The 21225-nt window shown below is 44.3% G+C and overlaps 1 protein-coding gene across 1 annotated transcript in view; it reads right to left on the bottom strand.

The window, feature by feature from the left end:
• Positions 1-3819: 3819 nt before the first annotated feature.
• Foxo3 (forkhead box O3) overlaps positions 3820-21225 on the bottom strand; it is a 121909-nt gene continuing 104503 nt past the window's right edge. Inside the window, exon 4 of the mRNA XM_015499943.2 lies at positions 3820-8477. The gene's annotated coding sequence lies outside the window, so the exon portion shown is untranslated. The remainder of the gene's footprint in view (positions 8478-21225) is intronic.

Raw genomic sequence — 21225 nt, 5'->3', positions numbered from 1 at the left:
GGGTCTTGCTGAGTTGCTTAGGGCCTCACAAAGCCAGCTGAGGCTGGCTTTGAACTTGTGATCCTCCTGCCTCAGCCTCCTAAGCCACTGGGATGACAGGCATGGTGTCACCATGCTCAGCTGCGATTTTCTTTTAAAAATATTACAAGTATGAGACTAAGAAAGCAGGGATTCACACACCTTGTTGGCGGTGTGAATTGATACATTGAAGAGCAATTTGGTCAACTTCTGTCAAAAATCACTAATTGTATATCCTTTGACCAGCAATTCCATGTTTGGGCGTTAATCCTACAAAGATTCCTGCACATATATGAAATAATATAAGGATACTTGTTGCAGTGTTGCCAATAATAAATGCTTGGAAACAATTCAATGTCTAGTGTCCACCAATAGGGATCTCCTAGTTAATTCAGTTATGGTGCATCAATACAGCGGAATTCTTCATAACTACAGAAAAAATGCCAGGAAGCTTTGTACTATTTCCTTCATGGGTAGGTTAAAAAAAAAATTCAGAAAACAAGATGGCCAATAGTACATTTTTTTTTAAAAGGGGAAAGTAGGAATCAGTGTTTTTATTATTTAAAGGAACACAAGAAGTTCTGAGATACAAAGTTTCTTTTATCCACACAAGAAACTTTGGCATGGAAAGAATTAGGCAGGTAGAGTCAAGGATTTGGGGAAGATAGTCCCTATATCTTTTAATGCTTTCTGGCTTTTGAGTCATCTGAATGCATTATCTTTCAAAATATTAATTTAAAGATACAGTACAAAGAAATGAAGACAATTTTGACAAAAAAATTCCATAACTCAATTTCCCTAATGGACGTTTGTGTTTTGGAGACATGTCCTCACATGAACGCCTACTTCCTACTTGTGGGAGTTGCTCATCAGGTACTTACCGTGGGGAGGAAGAGTCTCTCCTCCCTTGCTGGAAGGGCTAGCATTTTCTGGTCCCTGGTCCTTCTGACTGGGGCTCAAGCAGCAGGTAGCTCAGATTTCTCTGACTCTGGTAGCCACAGCCAGGGCCTGAGTCCTGTGGTAAGGCCCAGAGTGTCCAGGACACAAGGATTATTTTGATTTTTATATTTGCCTTTGAGTATTTCTCTCCAGCCATAGTTTCGCAATGGTTGATTCTAATTGTATTCTTTATATCAATAAGTACATAGTTATAAACATTTAGGTAATTACATTTAGTATGATTATATATATATATATATATATATATATATATATATATATAGTTTTCATAATTACTGTTTTAGTGGATGTATAATAGTCCTTTGTTCTGGTTAGGTACCTCCTACAAGATGTTAACAGGAAGAAGTTATGAAGACACAAATTCACAATTTTGCTATTCATTTATTAGTCAGATTCCTGTTACAGTATAGTTATCTCATTATCTCCAGTTCTCAATATCCTCAATATCCTTCTCCCACCTTATTCCTTATTCCCTCCCGTCTCAGAATAGGAGTCAAAGCTGGTCCACCTCTGCTCTTTTGAAGCTATATTTATCTTTATAAAATAGCACACTCCATTTTGATAAGTTAAAATAATACACAATGTTAAGAGCTGAAAGCCAAGCTCCCTTGCCTCCCTCCCCGCCGTTTACCCATCACCAAGTTTTCAGTGACTTCTAGATCACAGCCTCTCGACTTGGTTGGAAAGTCACAGGGGTTGAGCTGCTGACAGCTCAGTCTTTGTGGCTCTCTACAGGGCCTGTGACTGAGGGCTGTGGGCCAATCACCTGGAACCTCAGCAGCAGCTTTCTGTGGGCCATATAAACATCATCAGTTTCTTGCCTTGTTGTGAAGACAGTTCATGAATTACCATGGCTTCTCATTTCCCCAACATCTTTCTAGAATCTACCTCTTACAGTGCACCCTAGGGCCTTTTTTCTTTTAGGTATTGGGGATAGAACCTAGGGGTGCTTAACCACCGAACCACATCCCCAGCCTTTTTATTTAGACAGGATCTCACCAAGTTGCTGAGGCTGGCCTTGAACTTGAGATCCTCCTGCCTTAGCCTCCCAAGTTGTTGGGATTAAAGATGCACCCCACCATCCAGGAGAAAGTATTCTTCTCCCTCCAGCCCTGCCTATGGGGCCCTCCAAGCCACTTCCGTTGTTGTCTTCAACAGAGATGAAAGCAGAGCTGAACCGGGTCCTTTTTCTGAGTGTTTCCCTCTTGAGACCCACCCCTATAATACACTCCCTGCCCATTTCCACCATCCAATTGAGAAGCACGAAGGGGACCAAAAAGTGCTTCCTGCCTGACCGTGTCCATCTTTCTCCTTCTCCTTACCATGGGGTAGTGGTTGTGTGTATGCAGCATCTGGTGGATCTTGGCTATGAATCCCGCTTCCCTCCACCTTTGGACCTGTGTTGTGGTTGTGGTGTGCTGACTCGATTGGTTTGTCAGAGAAGCCTTTGCTGGCTGCGAACTTCACCCCTACTATTTGATGTTTGCAAAATCAAACTCCTAAGGTATTTTAGGCATCAGTCCAAATTTTCCTGTTTTAAACAAGATGCTGAAGCAGGGACACTCAGTGAGATTTGGTTCTTTATTCCATCATCTGGCAGAGGGCAGGCCTGGGTCAGGGTTCTCTTGGTGCCATCATGGGTCAGACCATCACTGCATCTGACACTGACTTAACTTTGCTGATCAGAGTTAACTCTAGCAAGTTTTGGTTGCATTTTTACATGGCTTTGGCAAACTCTAAGACCCTTAGGACAAGTGACAGTAGATGTCCATCTTTACTCTTTTGAGAGACAGAATAGCAACCTCACATTAAAATACCCTTTCCTAGCAGGCATTGGTATCAGAAGATGGTGAAGTTTTACCTTTTTATTAATTAAAAGAAAAGGCAAGGAAAACCCGACAGAAGCATGAATCTCCACCAAAACAGAACCCATCCCAAAGAGCCAACTTTAAAGCCCTCTCAGCTCTCTGATGTAAAGCCCATCGTGTTGCTTGGGACCTTTAAACCAGAATTCTGGGGGTTACTGTAAGTGCAATAATTTTTACAACCCGTCTATTAAGAAGCACAATCAAGGCTACTAAGAATAGTTTTACAACAGGGCGGTGTCCCTCCTAACAAGGAGGCACTAATGTACACACAAAGGAAAAATGTACGCTGTTGCCCTCAGAAGGCTGAAGCACTGTTTGCCTTTCAACGTGTAGGAGGGCCCTGCACATGACTGACACTCATTTGCTGGACTCACATGAGGAGGACCTCATTAGGCTCAGATCACTTGCAGGTTAAAACCTCTGGCAGTCATGAAGGTGGAATCTAATTCCTGCCTCTTTTGGGGCAGGACTCAATACACACCAAGAGAGACCCCTGGCAAACATGAACTTCATAAATCCGAATTTATTAAATTGTCTGGCTGTCTGTGGAGGTCAAAAGTGGGCCAGAAGCTAGACACAGGGGTCAATGCCTGTAATCCTAGTGACTTGGAAGACTGAGGCAGCAGGATCACAAGTTCTAGATGAGTCTCAGCAACTTCGTGAGGCCCGAAGCAACTTAGCAAGACCCTGTCTCGAATTAAAAAAAAAAAAAAAAAAATTTTTTTTTTTTTTCCCAAAAACAGCTGGGAATTTGGCTCAGTGGTAAAGCACCTTGGGTTCAATTCCTGACTGAAAAAAAAAAAAAAAAAAAAGTGGGCCAGACAAAAAGGTTGCTGGGTTCACTTATAGATTACACGAGTCTCAGCACTGTACCGTTGTAGTCTGAGAGGCAATCCCACGGAAGACTTCGAGATAAACTCGAGCACTGCATTCCTAGGGTTAGGTAAAAAGACTTCTTGGAGTAAGACAAGAGTGTCATCGATGCTTTATTTACATGCGTCACCATCTCTTTTACAAACTAGATTACAGTTTTAAATGGAATACACAAGGCAATATCTACAAACACCAAGGAAAGTAAGTACTGCATCTCCATTTCGTTTGGAAAGGGGAAGATTCCCAAATCAAACTGGTTTTGATCCTTGAGAAGAAAGGCTGCAGAGTTAATTCATGGCAACACAGAGTTAGACAAAATCCTCATAAAAATGCGATGTGATAGTGTTCGCTTTGAAAGAAACGATGAGGTGCTTCGAACCAAAGGATGAACTACTCGATTCTTAGGTGTATGAATATGGCCATGCACCATATTTAACTCTAGTTTGTATAGGGTATGAGCAAGAAATTGAAACAGATAAAGACAGTTTTACAGATACTGTATACAGATTTTTTTTCCATTCATGCAACTTTTTTTTCTTAAAAAAAAGTTAAACATGTGAAGCCAAAATGCACAATACATTTTTTTTTTAATATTCACTAATTTTTCTGGTCCTCCTTCACATCTGTTTACATTTCCCACATACATAATGTGCTAGGACAAGTATACAAGAGAAGACTGATTGCCAGGCAATGAGATAATTTTAGAGAAAAAAGTGATCAGACACACAGTTTTTTGTTTTTTTTTTCTTCTTCTTCTTCTTTTAAAAAGCAGTCACACAAGTATTTCTGGAGTGTGGCAGAGGCCTCGCAATCATTTATTCATCAAAGAAAAACACAGAAGAATAAAATTAAACAAGAGGAAAATATTTCAACCTACAAAATATGTTACCCACTTAGGAATTTGATCAAATATCACACACTCTTTTCGGTTACTTGGGCCTTTAAGATCCTGTCTGATGGACACGACTCCACAAGAATTTTACTCTCCCCTCCTGCCCTGCCTCTGCTGGGCTCCGGAAGGGGCTACTTTTTCATACCTCTTTACCAGTGATTGCATTTCTACAGAAGAATTTGCTTTTCTTAATTAAAAAAAATCACATTACATCTCGTTATATGATGTTCCCCAAATACAGCACGAAAAAAGAAAAATCAGAGTTCAGGGCTCTCAAGAATTTTCTTTTTGATTTTAGAGAGGAAGAAAGGGTAACATTTTTATTTCCTCTCATCAGCCCTTGGTGCCAACACGTGGATAAGAGGACTTGCTTTTTGACCGCTTTATTCTTGATGGTCTTTTCCAAGAGAATCAAATGTTCTTTATTCTCTAAATGGATGGAGTTCATTAGGTAGAGGCAAAGTCTGTCCCTAAGATCCTTAAACTGAGTACAAGTTTGGAAGCCACCTGAAGTCACACCCTGAGATGGGGCAAACCTGTCCTGAGTAGTGAGCTACAATGTCCTCTCTTCAGGGCGGGGAAGGGACATACATGATGCTAAAAATCAACATTGAAAACAAAATCCACCTCGTAGTACACGTGTGTGCATGGTCCTCCTAGTAACAGGAGAGACAGACGCCTGAAAAAAAGTTTTTGAATGTGTTCACCATTCATTATGTTGCAGAGGATTCAATAAAGGAAACCAGCCTCAGGGGCATTCACAGTTAATGGGGTGTGCTGAGCCCGACGGTCAGTCCTCATGCCGGGTCAGCGAAGGCTTGCGATAAAGCTCTTTTCTGGCTTTGGTACAGGTATCAAGGTCTGGAGCCCGAGGAGAACCTGGGAACCCCAGGGTGCATGTCAACACTAGGTTCACTGCTTGCTAACTTCCCATCACAAGGCAGGCAGCTCACTGGGAGGCTGAGAGCCGAGCCGCACGGCTCTTCTCAGGACTCAAACATTACAGCCCCTAGCCCAGGCTGCTAAGTAATCCGGTGAGGTGCTCCAGATCAGAACATTCGTTGTTAGGGATACAAGACACTCAAAATGCAATGTTGACCCATCCTGAAAGCAGAGTCTTGATATAAAGGACAGAGGATTACGGCTACACCTCTGCCTAGTCTAAGGGGCCTTGGACTGAGCTCAGAGGGCGGTGCAGGGAGTCTGGACGAACCTCTCCTGGGCCTGGTAGGCTCATGGTGCTGATGCTGCCTTTGACCAGGCTCTGGTCTCAGCTCTCCACAACACTCTATGTGTAGATGCTGATTGAATTATTAAAAAAAAAAAAAAAAAAATCAAAGCATTCCCCCCTCCATTTTCCTGATCTATTCTGTGGCTGCCCTGTCCCTCATGCCCCTCTGTCCCTCCCTCAGCTGTTTCACATTGTGTTATAATCGGGTTCTAGGACATTTGGTAGGACATTGTGCCTGAAATCCAACAAACATTGGAAAAGCAGAGAATCAGTGAGAAGCCACATGTCTGAAAGGACTTCAACATTTCCAAGCTGGAACACACTGGAGAGTTGCCTTTCTTGCTCCGGGAGCAGCTCCCTGGGTCCGTAAAGCTGCACAGGCAAGTACCTAAGTTGTGAGTTAGTTTGCTTGTTTCTTTGAGCTCAGGAGAGAAATTCTCAGGCCCTCCTGTTGGAAGCACTCGGGATCCTCCCTCATGTCTGACCTCTCTCCACACCCCTTCCCCTGCTTCCCTCCCAGCTGCTGCCACTGCCTCTGCAGTGGCCCCCCACCCTGGCACCATCACCTAGGGAGCCAGAGAGGCAGCCCTCCTTTGCTGACACTGGACAGTTCTCGCGTACATCAGACAAGTAAAGAACCAAGGAAGTAGCTAGCGTTATCATAAAGGAATATAGTAGGCAAGTCCGGCTCACTGACACGCAGACCACGTGAATAGAATACATATTTTAAAAAATCATACATACTTTTAAAATGAAGATTATAAACATGTAGCAGTTCAGAAAAGGCAATATGCTATAGGTCTACCATAACCACAATTGCACGACAATTTACAGATTTAGTAAAAGGCAGGTGAAATTGACAGGGCCATCGCTCAAACGTGACAATCCAAGCGAGGCAGGAGAGACGTGTGACAATACCAAATGGAACTCTCATTATGCTAGGAGCTGTGCTTACCACCCATATGCCCCCCGCCCCAGAGGGGTTACAAAGCAAAGGTGCACAAAGGGTCCCTGGTGGTGGTGGGTGCGGGGATCGGGTGGCATGTCTGTGTTGGTGCTCACTGCCACGGTGCAAGCATCGAGGGGAAATCAAGCAGGGAAGTCTGTGCTGAAATACTAGCCTGTATTCCTAACGCCCATGCACAAGGTTCCACTTTTGTACTGTACATGATAAAATATATTTATACATTTATTTGCCTAATGCTTTTTATGCAAAGAAAAGTCTTCATATATCACTTTGGAGAAGTATGTATATGCTGTGCTAATCAGAGCGTCGTCACACCAGTTTCATAGGTACCAAATGTGTTCCCAACTCTTCTGTCTACCAAAGGGGGCAATGAATATATCACACTTTCTAGGTTAAACAGAAAGCACCTATACAGCACCGTAACTTTTTGAAAACAAAACAAATTGAAACCCACAGAAGCAGGAAAGTTTTTAAAAAAAAGAAAGAAAAAAGGAAAATCAAAACTGCCCTATCTTGTACTTTCATGTGTCACTCGAACAATTATAACCTAACTTATATAAAAAAATCAGTTTGTAGGCTATTGCCTTTCACTCATACACTTCTAGAAGATCAGATTATACACAGCAAGGCTGAAAATAATCAAGGATGTGTACTTTAAAAACAGTGAAGTTAGACCTGCCTTAGCATTGACTTGGTTTGTCCTCTTCACACATTTCTCACTGCAAGCTTCATGCTCACCTTCAAGTTCATTTCTTCTGCAAAACAAAACAGGACACTTTTCTCCTTAAACTAAATCCTTTAGTGGCTTTTGGCAATGAGTGGACAGCTGAGCTGACTTCTTTCCTGAAAAGATCTAGTTTCTAACGGAGAGGCCAACGCTGTCCACTGCATTAGCTGAGGAGACCACAGGCCCTACTGACCTGCAGCTGCAGAGCAGGCACTGGGGGTCTCGTCCACAGACCATCCTGACTCAGACCTGGAAACACACTGGGTCAGACGCGCGCTCCACTCGGCTCGCCTGTGCGTGCTCAGTCCTGGACAGGCGCGCACAGCGAACAATTGTGCCATTGTTCAGTTTTTAGAAAAGGGTAATTTTCTACCAAACAAAAGAAGAAAGAAAATCCCCCTCTAGTTTATGTAATGTGTTAGTTTATGGAGTTCCACGGGCTCGGGGGCTTGTGACGCCCGAAGCCAGAATGGTAACTGGTACATTTTCCTTCTGTTTTAAAATTTGCCAGGGGAAGGACGGTGAACATTTGAACAGAAAAATACTGCAAGTTAATGCGTGTGAAAAACTCAGAAGGTCAAAGGAAAACAAACACAAAATGACACTGAAAACATCCCATAAACCATCGCGATATCAAAACACCACAGAATTGCCAGTGGGGCTCACGGTGTGCTCTGAAGGAGATTGGGTGCTGACAGGGCTGTCCTCTGCTGGCAGGTGGGCTCGCCACCCCATATGAGGAAGATTTTGCATACTTTATAGAGTTCAGTTCCAAGGGTAAGTACTTCACCCGGGTAAGGGGCCATTAACAGTCTCTGCTGGGTTAGGAAAATGGCGCGGGATTCACAAAGGTGTTAAGCTGTAAACGGTATCACTGTCCACTTGCTGAGAGCAGATTTGGCAAAGGGTTTTCTCTGTAGGTCTTGTGTCAGTTTGAGGGTCTAAAAGAGGAGAAAGAAGATCACACATCATTAAGGACTTCAAATAGCACGAGTGGGCACCCAGGAGGCGGCCTCATCAGCCTCCTGTCTCCTCGCCCCACCCAGGGCACACCAGGAAAGCATTTCAAAGGTCTGAAAAATCTAAGGATTAAGCAGGAAGATGACTTACCTTATTTCTTATTTTGTCCTAATTATAAAGTGCTCCAAAGTTGAAAGGCTCAAAGGAAATGGGAGTCATTAACTTTGGGAAGCTAACAAAGAGCACATTAGAGGTGTTTTAGCTCTGTTAAGTTAGGGATGTCCAGGGTGCAAATGAGGTTTGGTTCTGGATTTTTGGACTGAGGGGTTTCCCAGGGACATGGAACTTTCTTACCCAAAGTAAACCAGCTAAGCTTCTCTGGTTCTTCCCCACCAGCCAGGCAGCCCAAATGAACTTGCTGGACGCGTTTTCCCTTAACACCCTGATGACACGACTACATTCTACAAAGGCTTAGTACTTCTGCACTACAGGGTGTGGGTAGTTTTGACTTCCCCACCATAAGAACAGCAAGTCACCTCTTAGGAAAGGCATGGTGAAGGTCCTCCCAGAGCACCTGAATTTAGAAAAGTCTATCAGATTTCTTGTGACCACTGAGCCCAGAAAAGGTAAACAAAACAAAACAAAAAAAAAGAAAGAAAGAAAAAGGGAGAATACTCAGTACTAGGCTATAGTTAAATAAACTGATGTGACAGACTCAAGACAAAAGATCTTTTGTTTACAGAGACAGTATTGGCTGTCATGGTGGTAAACAAGAAAAAGCTCAAGACCAAGAACTGGATAGAAAAGTAGTAGTGAAGCACCATAAACTCAGACCATGTGACTAAGTGATGGAAATACACCAGAAGATGCTTGCACCCACGTTACATACAGGTGTGTCTCCACCAGGAGGAGATACTCTACGTCCACTTGGAATTTCCAAGTGTCCTTGTGACTTCAGTCTTTTCATGACTCTGTCCTTGCCGCCAATCTTACCTTTCATTCCCACATTTGCAAAGACAGCTACGTATCTACGGTCTTACTTACTTTTGACATAGCTCCAAAGAGAAGGAGTTAGGTTGTTTCAATGGAGAGAGAGACAATCAAGCAGGAAAAGAAAGGCTTTTTCTCTATAAAGTATATTTTCTCTCCATGAATCCCTAGTCTTTCGTTTCCCTGGCCAGTGGTTTTTTTGGAACATATTCTCTGCTTTGTTTCTTTATTTTATTTCAGACTATAAAATAATAGGTTATTAATTTCAGGGGAGAAAAAGCTCAAGTAAATCCCAGATCTGTGAGGACTCAGGCCTCACAGAGCTGGTGCTACTCTAAGTCCTTCACCTGGGCCCCAAGGCATGATCAGATAGGGGTTCACAAATAAGGTCCTTTGAAGGAGATTTGGTTTTTTCCTTCAATAATAACACTTGATAGATCACAGTGTAACATCACTATGCAGTTAGTCATCAGGGGCTATGGTCCCCAAGTCCCAATCCTGACTTTCTGTAAGTGCCAAGGGAGAAGTGGCAACGTATTACCTAATTCAGACCCTCTCCCTAGTTCCCTTTGGTGTTAATTATTCTTCTGCGGAAACTAATGCGGACTGGGAAGGTGACACTTCATTCCCCTAGTACAGAGGCAGAGCATGCAGCTTGCTGTGCTGCTGGGGCAGGACAATGTGAGGGGGAAGGAGATGGGGGTGTCCAGGTACCCCAACATGACATTGCTATAAGCAGGATAGGCCTATCAGCCCTGAAACCAGGGCAAGAGGCCCATTGGGGGCAGTCCAAAGCCATACCAACAACAATCCCCAGGCCACATACATTCCCGTTCCCTCAGCAAAGGCCCAGAATCTTCTGGGAGTGTCATCATTAAAAAGGAGATGCACTAATCATCACTTTCTCTTTCTGCAGAACGGGTGAGGCCACCTGTGATGCTATGTCACAGGCTTCCTCAGGGGACTAGGCAGTGCCCTCCCAGGGAGGCCTCTGCAGGGAGCCAGCTCTGTGTCTGCAGGACGAGCCAGGAGGGGAGGCAGCTATCAGAGAGGCAGCTCTTATAGAGGACACATCTAACAGAGAAACTCTCACTCCACGCAACTGAAAGGCCACTGGTTGTTCTCTGTGATAGAAGGAAAAGGGACTATAACACTGTGAAAACATAAAGGAACCAGGTAATGTCACACAGAAATAGAGTCATCCTTCTAAGAGGCACACCAGGATCACCACTCACAATGAAGACCTGAGTTATAACAATCATCCTACAGGAAGCAGCAACTCTGCTTAGACTTCTGAGGCTCTTCTGCAGCTCACGGCATGTTTATGGGACACAGTCAAGGACCACAAGGGCGTGGGGCAGTGCACAGTCAGTGATGGAACTAGTCACCAAGCTGGGAGTTCAGTGAGACTCAACTGGGTGAGAGTTTCATGGGTTTTAAGGAAGCTGACATCACTCTCACGGATTCAAGTAGGGCCTTTTAGGTTGATGTGTGTGCGCTGAGGCCCTGCCAGTTTAAAAAACACCTGAATAAAGGAAAACTTTTGAAAGGAAAAGGTAGCAGATAGCTGACAGAATTACAGCTGTTACGCTGCAGTTACTAGGCAATGTATCAATTAACAATACATGTGGAATCGCTGCCCTGTCTCACAGGTGGCTGTCACGAAGAAGTAGATGATATCCCCTTACTCCTCCCTGCTCAATGACTATAACTATGACATGGGGATGTAGATGCAAGGAAAATGAAATGAGGAGACCAAATAAATGATGAGGACCATTCTAAAAATATCCGTGGATGCTGTCATCTGGTCTCTGGTGAGAGGCAGTCCCTCTGTAATCCCAGCATCTGCAGGGAAGGCAAGCTTCTGCCTAATTATCACCAAGTCACATGATATCTGAGACAGGGAAACACCTCCCAAACCACACCAACATAACTCAATTGACTTTATCTGGGAATGGAACGTAACTACCCCCACCCCCCCTCCATCCTCCCACAGCTTAATCCCACTGTGAAAAACATGCATTTGTTAGTAGGGTTTTGATCTTCTTGGCAGAGAAGGACTAAAGACCCCAGTACTAAATGTGACAGGAGAAACATGACATGAGGATGAAACCCTTACATTCTCACACACATGAAGGTTTTCGGCCATCTTCCTCATTAGAATTAAAAAATGTTTGGCACAAAGTTTGCCTGAAAAACAAAATTAAAGTGAAACAGAACTCTCCTCACTTGGAAACACAGGACAACTGCCAAACCCACAATTCCCAGGGCAAGCTGGGGACTAAAGATGGAAGATTCAGGAGAGAAAAGGAATGGATCCCTCGATCTGGGTGACCTCACGTGGAGTTCAAAGAACAGGGTGTATTTCAGAGCTTGACCATTTCACTCCAGGACAAAGAAATGCCTGCCTGCCACCATCTCTCCTTTACTCCCAGAAAGACTGAGCCACACCAATCCATCAGGAGCCACCGCCATCTGCCAGCATCCAGCAAGGACTTCAGAGCTGGTATCACCCTGGGAGAAACATTTTTGTGGGTCTAATTTTGAAATGCCAGCATAGCAGCAGTTCCTGTGGGGTTCATCTCCACAGGCAAAACCCTATGTAGCTGAAGAAAACACGAGCACTCCGACTTGGTCATTTTTCATTATCTTCTAGGTTGGACTAGGTGACGAAGGAGTTTGGAACATTGACGAAAACCAGCCTGATATTCAGCTATGGCAGGAGCCCAGCCAATGCAAGTCCAGCCCTGAGCTTTGCAATGCTGGCCATACAGAGCCATATCCTATGTCTGCCCGAGACGAGAGTCTATAAAAATCCATTTTGGCAAATGCTGTCAACTTGCCATTTGAGGCACTGAATAGTTTATGAGGGAAACAGAACAGGTAAAGAAGTTTCAGGCAGGCTGGAGGCCAGGTTGGTATTCAGTTGAGAAGCCTCCCCAAAGGAAAGTCAAATTTCCAGGAACCTGGCTCCCGGGCTCTGGTATTTTCTAATGGGCAAGTAAACATGAAGAAAGTAAGGGAAGCTTAGAAGCAGCAGCTTTAATGGCAAGGGTGACATTCAGGATGATAGAGAGAGACACCTGACTACTATATTACTTACAACCAACCCACCTTTGTCAGGGTGAAAGCACATCCTGCCTCGTGGAAGTGCTCTGTGGGCCACCTCCCAGGAGGCCTGGGCTTTCTCATGGGGCAGGTGAAGTCTGATGGAGAAGGCTGGAGACAGGACTCTTGAGAGCCACTGTCTCTGGGACAGCCTGACCCAGCAGGGACACCCTTTCAGCCAGCCCTTGTGCTGTGCTGACAAAAATGGGGGAAACGAGGAGCAAGGACCATCCTAGCACGTCACAGCTGAAGGACGGAGAGCTGCACGGAGGCACGCTGGCTTTTCTGTTGCTTAAACTCTAGGGATTACTGGTGGCCAAAGTAAGTTTATCATGAATGGCCTACCTCTGCATAAATCCATCAGGGAGGGACTGTGTTAATCAACATGTGCTTTACTGTCAACAGAGACATCACAAGAGATTTCATATTTTCTTAAGATGCTTACATTTTTCAAACTAAACAGAATAGCATGTGATTTGGAATTACAGTCTTATAAAGAACCATTTTTTAAGGCAAAAAGCCCTAAGGGGCCTTTGGATCCTCTCTGGTTAATTGACCTTAATTATGATATCCAGCAATTTTAGCTGGCAAAGACCTGTGGGACTGAGTTCCACTGTCCTCATCCACACTTTCCTTTCCAATACCATTGAGAACAAAACCCTCTGCTCGTCTGATGAGTCGGGTTCAGGGGTCAGTGACACTTTGCCTGGCTGCCCTCCTCCCCACCCCGAGTGCATCACCTGCACCTTCAGAGAGCTCCTCCAGCCCCACCCACCCTCCCTGGGCTGCCCTTTAATGAACCCCCTTGTCTCTCACCTGGCACCTGACTGTTCAGTGCCTGGAATGATTACTTCCTTATGGACTATGAGCTCCTTGAAAGCAGAGTTAAGACTTCAAATCAACTCCCTTAGGGAGCACCTGTGATTTAAGGGTAAAGCTCAGACACTCCAGTGAGGGAAGCATAGTGTCCTTGATGTCCCAAGCAGCCTGGAAAGGGGACAGCATAAAATAGATGCACGATAAATGTTAGCTGAATAAATGAAAGAGCTGTCCTTCTGGAAGGGCCTGCTTTTCCTCTCTGCCAATTCAAATGCTTAGCCTCCTCTCTTGCTACAGCTTCATGACCCGCTCACATCTGCCAGGGCTGAGTCTTACTGGAGTCCAGCAGAATCGATTACTCATGGGACAGGAGCAAAGATTAGTAAACCTTTTTTTGGGAGAGGCTGATTTCTAATTAAGTTTCTAAAATTTCTATTTTGTATAAGATGAAATCAATACAAGGCACAATTTTAACATCCAACTGATTCTCAAGCACTTAATAAAGAATTCACCATCTTCCTTTCTTTCTGCACACCCCATCATTATCACTGGCCCCCAAATACGAGTCCTGTAACTCTACATCTCAAGTTGCTGTCATTGATAAAGTGACTTACCATTTAAAGAATGAAAGGGAACTGTAGTTCAGGAGGATATGCTTAGAGACACGAGTCATGACCTGAATATCTTCTCTGGGTATGACTACCTTCTCTGGGTATGATACTGTCCTGTGTGGCTCTTCCCTGAGCTTACTGGGGTGTGTGGGGGCAGGGGGCTGACTGATGGGAGCGTGCACGCTGGATTGCCCTAGATCTCCTGAGGGTGGGTGAAGTGTAGGTGCAGTCAGTCACAGGCCCACCCAAGGGTCCAGCTATCCAGAAGGGAAGAAGGGGGTTTCCAAAGTCCTCTTTTCCTACTAGAGATACAATGGGGGGCTTTGAGAGACAATCTATTTTTTTTTCCAAGTAATTCTGAAATTCAAAGCACAAAGTTAGCTTTTTTGAGCTTCACAAATAGTTCAAAGCCCTTATCCACCTGTAAGATGTGACCAGGACATGCAGGCAACACAGATTGTGGCCAAGAAGCAACCATCATGCTGGCACAACAGAGGAAGAAAACCAACAGGGAACTAAATGGAGGGACTCAAGTGTGGCTCCAAGATTGAGAAAGACAAAGGATTGCCCTGGGCCAGTGGCCAAGGGCAGGTATGCAGACTCCTGGAGTGAGGCTGTTCTAGACTTGTGAGGCTTTTGTGGCCCACATCTAGCTGCTTGGTCTGCACCTGCACTACAGCGGTAGGTGTAGGGGTCTCTGCCCCAGAGTGCCCCACCCCAGTCATCAGGGCAGCCTTGGCTTGACTGGGGCAGGGAGTGCTTCAGCTTGAGGCAATTAGTCAGGGGACAGCACTTTCAGTTCAGCCAAGGGGCCCCCTTCTAGCAGGTCTCACCAACACATAGACCCTCACTATTTATAACTATGTTGGGCTGTACTACTTTCTAGTTATTTCTAAATATACAAACAACCAATGAATGTTCCAATGGACTACAGTGGCATGAATACAAATGGAGGGCCAGTGGAAATTAATTTAGAATTCTGACCTTGGAACCCATAACACTCCTACCCGTTGGGCCTCCTCTTCCTGGTCACTAATTTCCCCCAAGGGATCAAATCAAACACTCCACACAGATATGAATACTTAAAAAAAAAAAAATCTTGTGGCCAAATTCTTCTTTCATCAGAAAGAGGAAAGGGAAAAAGAGGTTGAGCCGACAGGCAAACCTTCAATCAAACCAGGACTGGCAATTAAAGTTTGCCCTTCAGAAACCTGGAATTACCCCCTGAGACTTCATGACTAAGAGATTCGCATCCTTTAATAAATGAATGTTATGGATTTTTAGCAAAAAAAGAGGTTATTTAAAAAGAAGAAACCCTAGAATTACAGAGCACGGCCCACATCAATCGCTGGGGGAGAAAGAAACAAAAGCAGACCAAACCTTAGGTTGCCGGTCCCCATTGTTCCCCCACACTCCAGTCTGGGGCCTGGCCACTGCTTCCTAGAGGAGACATCTAGAGAAGAGCAGGCTTGTGTTTCGGGGGTTCACCCACGTCAGAGTTGGAAGAGATCTTAAGGGTATTGGGACTGTATTTCCTGGTGCCCAAGTTGTGGCATAAGAGATAAACCACCAGCTTTCTGGAGCAGGAAGGCCCAGTCACTGCCAGCAGGATGACTTTATGTGGCCCTTTCTGCTTACATTTCTGAATGGCCTGACAGGGGAGAGGTCCAGGTTTTTTCCCCAACAAAAGAGAGGCTCAGGAAGAGGCAGGTGAAGTTCTCCTTCAGGCGCTTGTGACTAGTCCCTGCAGGGACCAAAAGGCCCTCTAAGGAGAGCAGAAGCCAATTAGCCAGGCTGCTCAGGAAATCGTTTAAAGATGCTAATGGTCACTATGGTACCACACACAGCCTCACCATTCCAACTATAGTAGAAGTTCCCTTTTAAAGTGGAAAACACCAGCTTTGCTAGGGTATCCAGATTGGTAGGCAGGACTTCCAGGGAACATCGACTTTAGAAATTAAAAAAAAAAAAAAAATGTTCATCCAACAGGCACGTGCTGTTTAATGAGAAGAAACCTGATTGATTCTAGTTTACGAGGAGAACAGTCATTCTTTTTACCCATAGTAAGATGGCTTGACTACTTGTTAGAATCTATTAATTTCTGGAACCTTTTAAAATCCCATTAAACATTAAATGACTTTAAAAAGATGCCAAAAGATGGCTGCCCATATCAGAGCTAGTCCTTGTAAGAGCTAGCCCTATGCCAGAAGGTTACATTTTAATCTGGTTTTATAGAAAAGCAAACTGAGATTTAAGAGTGACCTAGCTCAATGTCACATAGCCATGACTATGGCAGCCTTCTGACATGAGCCCCACAGGTCCTTGCTCCACTCCAAGGGACCTGCAGGGGAGGCCTTTTTAATCTGCAGCTCCCCTTAAAGCAGAGCCTCAGGGACAATGTGCTGAAGGGGGCAGCTGGCTCAGATCCAACCGTGATGGCCTGGCCGGCTCTGCAAACCAAACATGAACCAACACGAGGGTCCTGCGGGACATTTAGCAGAAACCAGCATCTGGATTCAGCCTGAACTCTGACCTATTTGTCTGGAGCTCCTGAAGTCATAGGGTCTGCATTTTTATGCCCCAAGACACAGGGAGAATACCCTGTGATGATGGAATGGGGCCCTCTAATAGGGTTGTCCAGGAAACCCAGCCACGTGAGGGTGTCACATCACATGAAGCCTTTGCTCCAAACCTTGTGGGTAAGGCAGCCTTTTGGTCTGGGACAAATGGTCACCATCACTGCCACCACCCTCCCAACTAGGCCATGCATCCCCTGAAGGGGAGACCCTATTTGATTCATCTCTCTCCTCTGTGCCCAGCAAATACTCAAATAAACTTCACTGAACGAATTCAGGTTTTCTTCAGCATTTTCACCAACAAGGGGTCTACCACATCGCCAGGTGGCCAGATCACCCACAGGCGGGACCAATTCCATGACTGGGAAATGCCTGACATGGGCAGAGAAGAAACTCAGTGGGAACAGGGAGGAAAAGGGCAAAGAAGGGCCTCTACCAGCTGATTTTTCTCATCTGTCTACAGAGCAGTAAACCTGAGAGGATCACAGGTGCACCTGGGCCAATGCCACCTACAGAAAATGTTCCTTACAGAATACTGACTGTCAAGCATCATGAACATGCTGAAAAGCAGCATTTAATGGAGCTAATTATTACAAGTAGTAATTCCAGTGATTTTTGCGCCATTTATTTGTTCCACATAGCTCCATGGTTAAAGAAGGCTTCCCTCAAAGCCACTTATAAGTGTACTTGCTTGTAGTGGGAGCTGCTAAGGCTGTCTCCATGCTTCCTGGGATAGCCAGAGGAGAGCTTAGGTATGCTATAAACTAACAACCCAGGCAGGGCAGTGTCAGTGCTGGGTGGCACTGCATTCCAGGGAAAGATGACGTGCATAGTATACCTGTCTCTTCAGTCACAGTGCAGATACCATGATACCCTCTCCACACAGTATGCATTTACCACATGTTACATTCCCTAAGAAAGAGAAAGATCTGTATCAAGAAGAACGTGACACAGATAGCTGCTATTACCTGCATTTGGTTAGAAATCCTATCCCCAAACACAAATCTTATAAAGATACTACAGAACCACAACTTTCAGAAATCAACCCAATAGGTCTCACAGATTGACCCCTCTTGGAAAGCAGCCTAGGTATACATTCCAAATGATCTCTGCACTAGTATGCCAGTGTTTGTTTATAGTTTCACATCATCACACTAGAGCCACTTCACAGAATGTTAGGTCTCACATTTAAAATGACATATTATCTGCACCTTTAAAACCCCACAATTCTGTCCTAGACGAGAAACCTAATATTCTAAGAGATTTATTGGTGATGTGGTCAGTGGCAGAAACAGGAAGAGAACTATTCCTCCCCTCTCTGCATGGGCTTCTCCTGGTATATATTTTCCAATCTTTATCATAAGGCTGTTTAAACATAAGACTGAGAACTGGGGTTGTATCTCAGTGGTAGAACTCTTGCCTCGCACTTGCCTGGAACAGCTATCTGTGTCACTGGGTTGGATCCTCAGCACCACATAAAAATAAAGAAAGAAAAATACTGTGTCCATTTACAACTAAAAAAATATTAAGAAACACAACATAAGACTGAATTCTGAGTGGCTTCCTAATAGTTCTCCCAATGCCAAAAGATGAAGATGAAGGAAAGAGCTTGTGAATTTCAGCATCTTCTGACATCAAAAGTAGGGTGAAGCTGAAGCTGCTCTCCCTCTTCAAGAAGGCACTTGTCAAACTCAAGAGGGCTTGCCAGAAGCTGCCACCACACCAGCTCACGGCCACCTCTGCTGCCAGCATATGTGCACCAAGCCCAAACAGTACCTGAGGGAAGACAGTGTCCTGTACACCCCAGTAGCTGTCACTTGCAAAAAGGTGTGACTGTTTTTAAGAGAGACTATATAGGCCAAAGGATTTTACACATGGTCTAAAGTGAATGACACGTGTGAAATTCCCAGCCCCCAGAGGAACATCTCCCTCCAATTCTCCAGCAATATGTCAACCGGACAGAGCTGCTCCATTAACACCACAAGAAGGCTCCCAACTGGGGCCAAATGACCTTCTGCTAGTGAGCCAGAAGCCAGTCTGGAGAGAGGAAGAGCGGGGAGAGGAATGGAGAGGAGAGAAGGGGAGGGGGAGAGGGTCAGAGAGGAAGAGCGGGAGAGAGAAAAACCAAAAAGCTCTTGAGAAACTAGAGTGCGTAACTCCAGAAAAGTGAGGTCTGAGATTCTGCCCTCAGGCCTGTTTTCTGAAGCCTAGAGCGTCTTCAATAAGTGATCACCACAAGTTAAGCTTAAAAGTAAAACACACACACATACACACACACACAACACTGCAGGCCCCAGGTGCCCCTGGCTGTTGAGACAAACAATTTGTTCCAAGGCAAAATGGAAACTCTACACTCCTAAACCATCTCCCAAGCCACCTCCCTCATAGCCATTCCTGTCCCTAGGATGTTTCTTCTCTAGCCCTGTGGACATACTGAAGTATTTAATTTATAAAAAATTTGGCAACTTTTCATTTTTAACTGAAGAAGTATCTTCTCAAATCATCCCCCCCCCCCCAGAATGTTCTGAGGAAAAAGTGATTACATGTTCCATGAGGAAATAATAGTAAATGCATTATCCCCAAAGGAACTTACTATGGAAATCATAGTTCATCAAATAAATACTAAAAAAAATATATTTAAATTTCCCTCAAAAGATTTTTGTACATTCCTTTATAATTACACACATAAGAAAGGTCTGCTGTTCAACTTAAAGGGAACTCTACACTTGAACAATGAGAATTTTTTTTTTTTTGTAAAACATCACCTAGTGTGATGATGTGAAACTATAAAGAAACAGTGGCATCTTTTAAGAGACAAAAATTTATGGTGTATTTTTCTTCTGAACTTATTCTTTCCAATGAAGCGGTCTCCTCACAACTACAGCCAAATCAGAACTTTTGTGTGTCTTTAGAAGCCACAATCACATTTCTCTTCTTAAAGGAAGACAAAGCATGATTCTTCCAAAAGCCAAATATCTAAACTGCTCCACCAGCCTAGGTTCTGGTACAATACTGACCAGGCGGGTATGCAAGTACTGTCACCCTCTTTAGCTTCGTTACAGTCCTTTTATCAGCTCAAAGGCTATTAAATGACAAGAACAGATGTCTGGGTTCCAGGAGGGGCCTGCTCATGCCTGGGAATGCTGCGAGGCTTCACAAGGCTCTTGACATTCCACTTTTGACAGTGACTGTGGGCTTCAGTGAGCTCACCATAGGAGACCCTGTAATTCCCTCACCACGGCAGAGGGTCAAACAAGTCTGGGTTTTTATGGCTTTGAGTTCCTTTACTCTTTCACACTATTTAAAGAAGGGGATAAACAGCTTGCCGAGATTGAAATTTAAAAAAAAAAAGAAGAAAACAGGGAGCTGGAGTGTAGAGCCGAACACTTCAACGTGGGTGTGTCCGGGGTGCAAACCTATGGCAGAAGCCCCCAGCCCCTTTCGTCTCAAGAGAAGAGTTCCAGGGCAGGCTTGTCTACTATCTCAGTCCAGAGGACCTAGAGAAAATTAGGAAGAACTACTATGGCTCAAGTCATTTAAGAAATATGGTTTCTGGGTCCAGCTGCTTGATTCTGGGCAAGGTACTTAAAAGCCTCTGGGTTCTTTCTTGCTTGTGTGTTGTTGAACTAATCATACTGTACACATTTTAAACCACTGCAGTCTTACAAAGGGTTTTCACACACTTTTGTGCATCTGATTCTTGTGATAATTCTATGAAGTAACAAGGGCCAGTAACTTCATTTTATAAAATGGGAAACTAAGGCTCAAAGACTAAGTGACAAGACCACAATAGCAGCCAGAAAACTGTGGAAGTGGGGCTGAGCCCTCAACTCCTGACTCCACTCAGATACTATTTTTTTTATAAATTTATTTTTGTTAATTTTTTTTTCTGTGGTGCCGAGGATCAAACCCAGGGCCTCACATGTGTGAGGTAAATACTCTCCCCCTGAGCCCCAGCCCCAGCCCTTCACTCAGATGCTCTTCTTAACCACTTCACACTGCCTGATCTTTCTGGTTACAACAGCATTAAAATGCCATCATTAAAAAATCTCTCTCACCATTCACAGCCCATTCACCCTGACATCACATGTAGGTTGGGCAACAGGAAGTATATGGTAAGTGCTCCCTTGTATAACAACTTGTGCTTTCAACTTAATTCTTTTGCTTTTTTAAATACTTAGATCCTGAATGCTAATAAAGATTCCTAGTACTATGGTGAGGAATAATCTAACAGGTCTTGCTCCTGGTGGAAATACTCACATATATGAGAAAGTCCAGAAATATACATTCTATTGTTAAATTAGAAGTCACTGCAAATTGTGGCTTAACTGGAAAAAAAAATAAAGAGAGAAAGAAACCATAACACCTAAAGATTGACAGAGGCAGTGTTGGACTTCAGCCCTTCTAAGAAAGCTACTTGGCCTAAGCTTTCCCTTCAACCCCTTTCCTGTTCTCATCTATCCACCTGTCATGTTGGGGGACCTGTGTCACAGCTCTGGGAGGACGGTGGAATACAAAGAAGAATGAGATCTCTAAATGTCTGTGCTGTGTGTTCTTTTTACTAGCAAAAAAGTTCCTGAGCTGCCACCAAACTGTGAGGAAAGAAACCTGAAAGCCCAGTCTGA

The sequence above is a fragment of the Marmota marmota genome, unplaced genomic scaffold, assembly GCF_001458135.2.
Source record: "Marmota marmota marmota unplaced genomic scaffold, marMar, whole genome shotgun sequence".
NCBI classification, from domain to species: Eukaryota; Metazoa; Chordata; class Mammalia; order Rodentia; family Sciuridae; genus Marmota; species Marmota marmota.
The sequence above is the reverse complement of the archived record's forward strand: the minus strand, read 5'-3'. Positions and strand labels throughout refer to the sequence as shown.